This window comes from Littorina saxatilis, linkage group LG2, assembly GCF_037325665.1.
Source record: "Littorina saxatilis isolate snail1 linkage group LG2, US_GU_Lsax_2.0, whole genome shotgun sequence".
Lineage (NCBI taxonomy): Eukaryota > Metazoa > Mollusca > Gastropoda > Littorinimorpha > Littorinidae > Littorina > Littorina saxatilis.
The window spans coordinates 98672324-98678159 of NC_090246.1; positions in this window are offsets into that span (position 1 = coordinate 98672324).

Sequence of the window (5836 nt, forward strand, 5' to 3'; positions counted from 1 at the left end):
AAAATAATTATTGAACTTTCAATAACGATATTGTCAGTACCGCCATAGAAAAAAGAAGATTCCAAACGCACATTTTGCAACGCGCATTTGAAAAGGCATAACTGTGTGGTCAGGTCGTGTACAGTAAAGATCTACTTTTGCGTGGGGTGTCTCAAGTGTGTCGTGCTTTCGTCACACGCATTTTAATTTTTGTTGGTAAATTCCAGTGTAGCGTTAATCTGAACAGTGATGATCTTTCAGAGAGACCTCATTTGAACTCGGAGAAAGGACTGTGCTCTTCATTATTTGCGATTCGAAACCTCCAGTCGAGCTTCGACGGATTGACTGTGCGGAGTGACTCCCCTTGAATTGACTCGAAGCGGGACTCGACGGTTCGCACATTTTCAAAACAAATGTGGCATATTTCTCGTGTTGCATCTTCACTCATCGGGGAGTCTGATACTAAATATGAACGGTAAGAATGCTCTGAACCCTACACGTATTATATCCCCATCGTTTTTTCGTTCACATTTGCCCAACATGTTAATTTGCTGAGCGGGGTTAATGTCGTCTGCTAGGCTACCTGGGCAATCGAACCACTGCAGTCTGCACTGAGTCTGCACGCACGAGACAGGCTGGTAATAAGTCTTATATATGGTAAGAACGTTCTGAACCTTACACGTTTTCGATTACGATTGTTCTTGCCTTGAAATAATAATTCGGAAACCATTCATTTACTGAACTGATGTAGTCGTATTTCTGTGTAGTCTGCTACAGAGTCGATCGAGTCAGTCTTCCAAACCGGTCTAGCTGGTACGTTATCGGAATAACACTTGTGTTTTCTGTTAGCCGCTGGGAATTGTATACTAACTCATCATTTGGTAATGTGGATGATAAGCTACATGCCACTAACACGGCATATGAGAAGAATCTATGCAAGTCGGCGAAAATTAGATGAAACACAGCGGCTTCTATTTTTAGATCACTGGCACTGGCACAGGCACATGCAATCTGTCAGAAAAAAACCAACTTCTGCTTTAATTGAGAAGCAGGGCATTTATGGTCATTTGGTATTGTGGAGAATATAAGCTACATGTCATTAATTAATTCTGAGGATGAGAGCACAGTCTCGCTTAGGCAAAGGGCGGAAGAATACGCTCTGTGGAAAAGTTAGCGCACTCCAAGAGTGCGCTAACAGTTTTAGCGCATCGCCATTAGCCAATCAACTGGTTCACATCAGTCATATGGCACCAGTACTTACTGACAATTATTATTATTATTATTATTATTATTATTATTATTAAGAAGACCTTTGAAAGAAACCGATTGGAAATGGGTCATGTTTTAATATGACATCATAATAGCACCAAGAGTAACGATGATAAATTAGCCCAAACAAACAAACACACATGTCATGTAGGATAAAACCGAAGATGTTTCCAGATCCTTCTTCTTCTTCTTCAGCGTTCCAGAAATTCTGGTGACGTGTGAGCTCGTTTGCCCATTTGGGTTCCCCACACTATACTCTGAGAGCATAGTCAGCTTCACTCCTTTTTCGTTGGGTAGGCATGCTGGGTATTTTCGTGTTTCCATAACCCACCGAACTCCGACATGGATTACAGGATCTTTTCCGTGCGCACTTGGTCTTGTGCTTGCGTGTACACAAGAAGGGGATTACGTCACTAGCAGGTCTGCACTTAAGTTGACCTGGTAGATCCAAGATTCAGGACAAATTGATCAAAGTGTAACATAAAAACAAATGTGCCTCTCGCACGATCCTTCCACGTTAATAAAGTATCACCATTTATCAGCTCATGTCGCAAAACCAAAGGGATGCATTACCTTTTGTGACACGCTTTCTTCGTGACAATAACAATAACAATAACAATAACAGCACTTTATTGTCCATTAAAATATTACATAAAAATGGAAATTTTTCTTCGGCACACCCTGCCTGCCTGTAAACGATTATAACAACAATTGTATAGGACGACACACATAAAACATAAAACATAAAAGGGATACAATCAAATATGATATTGCACTATGTAAATTTACCCTCTCATATCACAGGAGTTGGGTTTCACAGCCGAATTTGTGACGCTATATATAATGTGTCCTTTTTGTCAACGTTGGAAAACAAAGGCAGTGGGTGGGCAGATTCAACGGACCATCGATTCAGTTAAGTTCAGATGAAATAATTTGACTTTTAGATTTTGTCAACAGACACAGAAGTAATAACCGGCGGCAATACCTTAATTCTTTGCAGAATGTGAAGCAGCTCCCTAGGCTTTGACTAGAAATAAATCAATTAGTTTAACAAAAAGTGTTTCCTGCTTAGAAGAGGAGAGGGGGAAGAGAGAGAGCGAGAGGGCGTAGGGTGTGTGTGTGAGTGTGTGAGTGAGTGTGTTAGTGTGTGTGTGTGTGTAGGTGTGTGTGTATACGGGTGTGTGTGTGTGTGTGTGTGTGTTAGTGTGTATGGGTGTGAGTGTGAGTGTGTGTGTGCGTGCGTGTATGTGTGTGTGTGTGTGTGTGTATGTGTGTGTATGGGTGTATGGGTGTGTGTGTGTTTGTAAATTTGTTAGCCATTATTAATGTTCCTTTATGTTTATTTTCAAAAGAATTACTGACGTGAGCTAATGAGGCACAACGTCACTGGTAATGCAAGGCATAAAACGTGAATGGGTTGCAGCATACATCAAAAGAGGCTGCAGAGAAAATGTGATAACTGATTTACGAACATCTTCCTGCGGCTTCTTTCTGCTCGTTATGTTCGTCATACGGGCTTGCATCAATGTTTTGGCAAGCCAAATGAATTCAAATTGCTGTTTCCCACTGAGCCTCGTATCCTTAAGATTTTTTTTCCGATTACTGGAGGGTTTATAAAACAAATATATATATATGTTTTATCACCATTGTTTTATTGTTGTTCTTTGGCCATTTACGTTGAATGACTTGTTATACATTGACATTGATAGTTTTATTCTTCTTCTTCTTCGTCGTTCGCTAGATAGTTTTATTATAAGAACCTTTTTTTTTAATTCCTATTAACTCGATGTTCTTTAACTATGTTTGTAAATTGTTAGAGGATCTTTTAGTAGAAGTGTTTAACTGTCGAAGCTGCTTTTACCTAAGAGACCGACTGTATATTGTGCTGTTGTACTTGTCAGACTTGATTGTACCAAGTCCTTCACATGTTGTAATGCGCTTAGAGCCAAATATTTTTGTTTTTTGTAAGGGATAGGCGCAATATAAATACACTTTATTATTATTATTATTATATATATATTTATATATATATATATATATATATATATATATATATATATATATATATATAGAGAGAGAGAGAGAGAGAGAGAGAGAGAGAGAGAAAGAGAGAGAGAGAGAGAGAGAGAGAGAGAGGGAGAGAGAGGGGTGGGGGTGGCATTAAGTCACGTTTTAAGTTGGGTCAGAATTATAAATCTGCCATACATGCTCCTCCTCATGTCAAGGCAGAACGTGGCAATGAAAGTTAACGGAATGCGTTGCCCTTCTCAATGTGCTGACTATCATCCACTTTTCTCTTTGATCCTCTCGAGCGCAGACAACAGCCCTCACACATCCTCTTAACTCATCTTCTCTGTCGATACAGAGGTGTAGGTGTGAAGAACTATTTTCACTCGAGCATGCTTTGTTGTAGAAGACTCCACCTCTTTTCCTCACAGCAATCAGTCACCTCTTTTCCTCACAGCAATCAGTTGATAGGGAAACACTTCACTCAATCAATCAATCAATGAGGCTTATATCGCGCATATTCCGTGGGTACAGTTCTAGGCGCTCTGCAGTGATGCCGTGTGAGATGAAATTTTATACGGCCAGTAATTGCAGCCATTTCGGCGCATATTTACCTTTCACGGCCTATTATTCCAAGTCACACGGGTATAGGTAGACAATTATTAACTGTGCCTAAGCAATTTTGCCAGGAAAGACCCTTTTGTCAATCGTGGGATCTTTAACGTGCACACCCAATGTAGTGTACACGGGGGGGGGGGGGGGGGGGGGGGGGGGAGTTCGGACACCGGAAGAGAGTCTGCACACAAAGTTGACTCTGAAATAAATTTCCGCCGAACCTGGGATCGAATTCACGCTGACAACGGCCAACTGAATACAAATCCAGCGCGCTACCGACTGAGCTATATCCCCGCCTCGTACTTATCATTCGTACAACAAGAGTCGGGTAATGACAGTGGACCACAGAGTTATGCGTAAGAATGTGACAGCTCACTTCATATCTCAGACTTCCCCCTTGTTCAGCATTTTCAAACGGACTCAAAAAGGTCTGCTGGTCATCGATGCAATGGTATTGCTGTGAAGAACGAGCCTCTCACATGACTCTTAGCCTTGTAAATCGCTCCTCATTTATCCTCCTCATATAAATCAGTTGATAGAGAGAAACTTCAATCTTAGCTATCATATCGCATGGTAACAGTTAGACAGTGAAAGTTGGTCAGAGAGCTATACATGTGTGAGAGTGTGACAGTTCCCATATATATATAACATCTTCCAAAGGGCCTCGATCACACTACCTCGGAACTCACCGGGGGTGTTTTTCTGGTCATCGATACAGGGCTATAAGGCTGTGGAGAACGAAGCACACACGATTCTTGCCCTGTGGAGCACTCTCATCATACCCTCCTTATAGCAATTACTTGATAGTGAGACACTTCACTCCTATATTAACAGCTATTGTGTTTTCAGCGTAGCAATAGGGCCCGATATTTAGACGAGACAAGTATAATGCCGACGAGTCGAAGACGAGTCGCATTATACTTGTTCGAGTCTAAATATCGGACCCTATTGCTACGATGAAAACACAATAGCGTTTATATAGCTATTCTGACATTAAATTCTGTGTTAAAATCATGTTTTTGTCAGCAACAAGTACCAGAATGGTCCATGTCGTTGATTGCAGGACGACGGTTCCCTTTCCGCATGAAGCCACGGAAATAACCGAACATTGAAAAACCCTCGGACATGTATTACGGAGAAAACTCGAGATAACTGGATGTTTAGCATTACGTCAATATGCTAGGAATCATATGACGTCATGACGTATCATGCTTGCCTACGTATATTGTATGTTCGAAAGTCTGACTTCTGTTGGGAATTCGCGTGGTGAAGACTGCGGTAAATCTGTAGATGATAAGAGAACAAGGATTGTCTCAGAAGAAACGACTAAATGTTTCAGACCGGTAACTTCATTTCAACATTGCACTATACAATGGACGTTCTATGTGACAGGAGAGTTTGCTGATTTTGTGTTAAACATTGGAGAGATCGTCTGCTAGAATCAGAGATAGGTCGCTTCAGATTGCAGCTTCTGGAAATTTGCAAGGTTTGTTGTCTGTTAAAGAACTGGATTTTACACGTAATGTATGTCATGTACAGTAAGCAACAACAAAAACACACACAAAGCAAATTATGGCATCGTCTGTGGACTAGTCACAGAAACAAACCTGGCAAGGTATGCGTGTACTTTATACACGTGGAAGAAACCGGAACCATGCGTCTTTGTTATTGACAATATGCTTTTGGATATTGAGAAAAATGGCCGACTTCCGTAGCATTATGCTTTGATGATCGGAAGAGACCATCCAATCACAGCCCCCGAATTCCCCCACGTGTTCATCAGAATAGCTATATATTGGCCTCTTGGTGTGATATTCTGCATATTGATAGCTCCGCGACCTTTATAATCCTCAATTCTGCCCATACACCGAGTCAGGCATACTGTACACGTTAAAGGCATATTAACTCGATGAATATACACGCTAATTGCTTTACCAACAGCTGGAGACATGCTAAATTAAGTTCC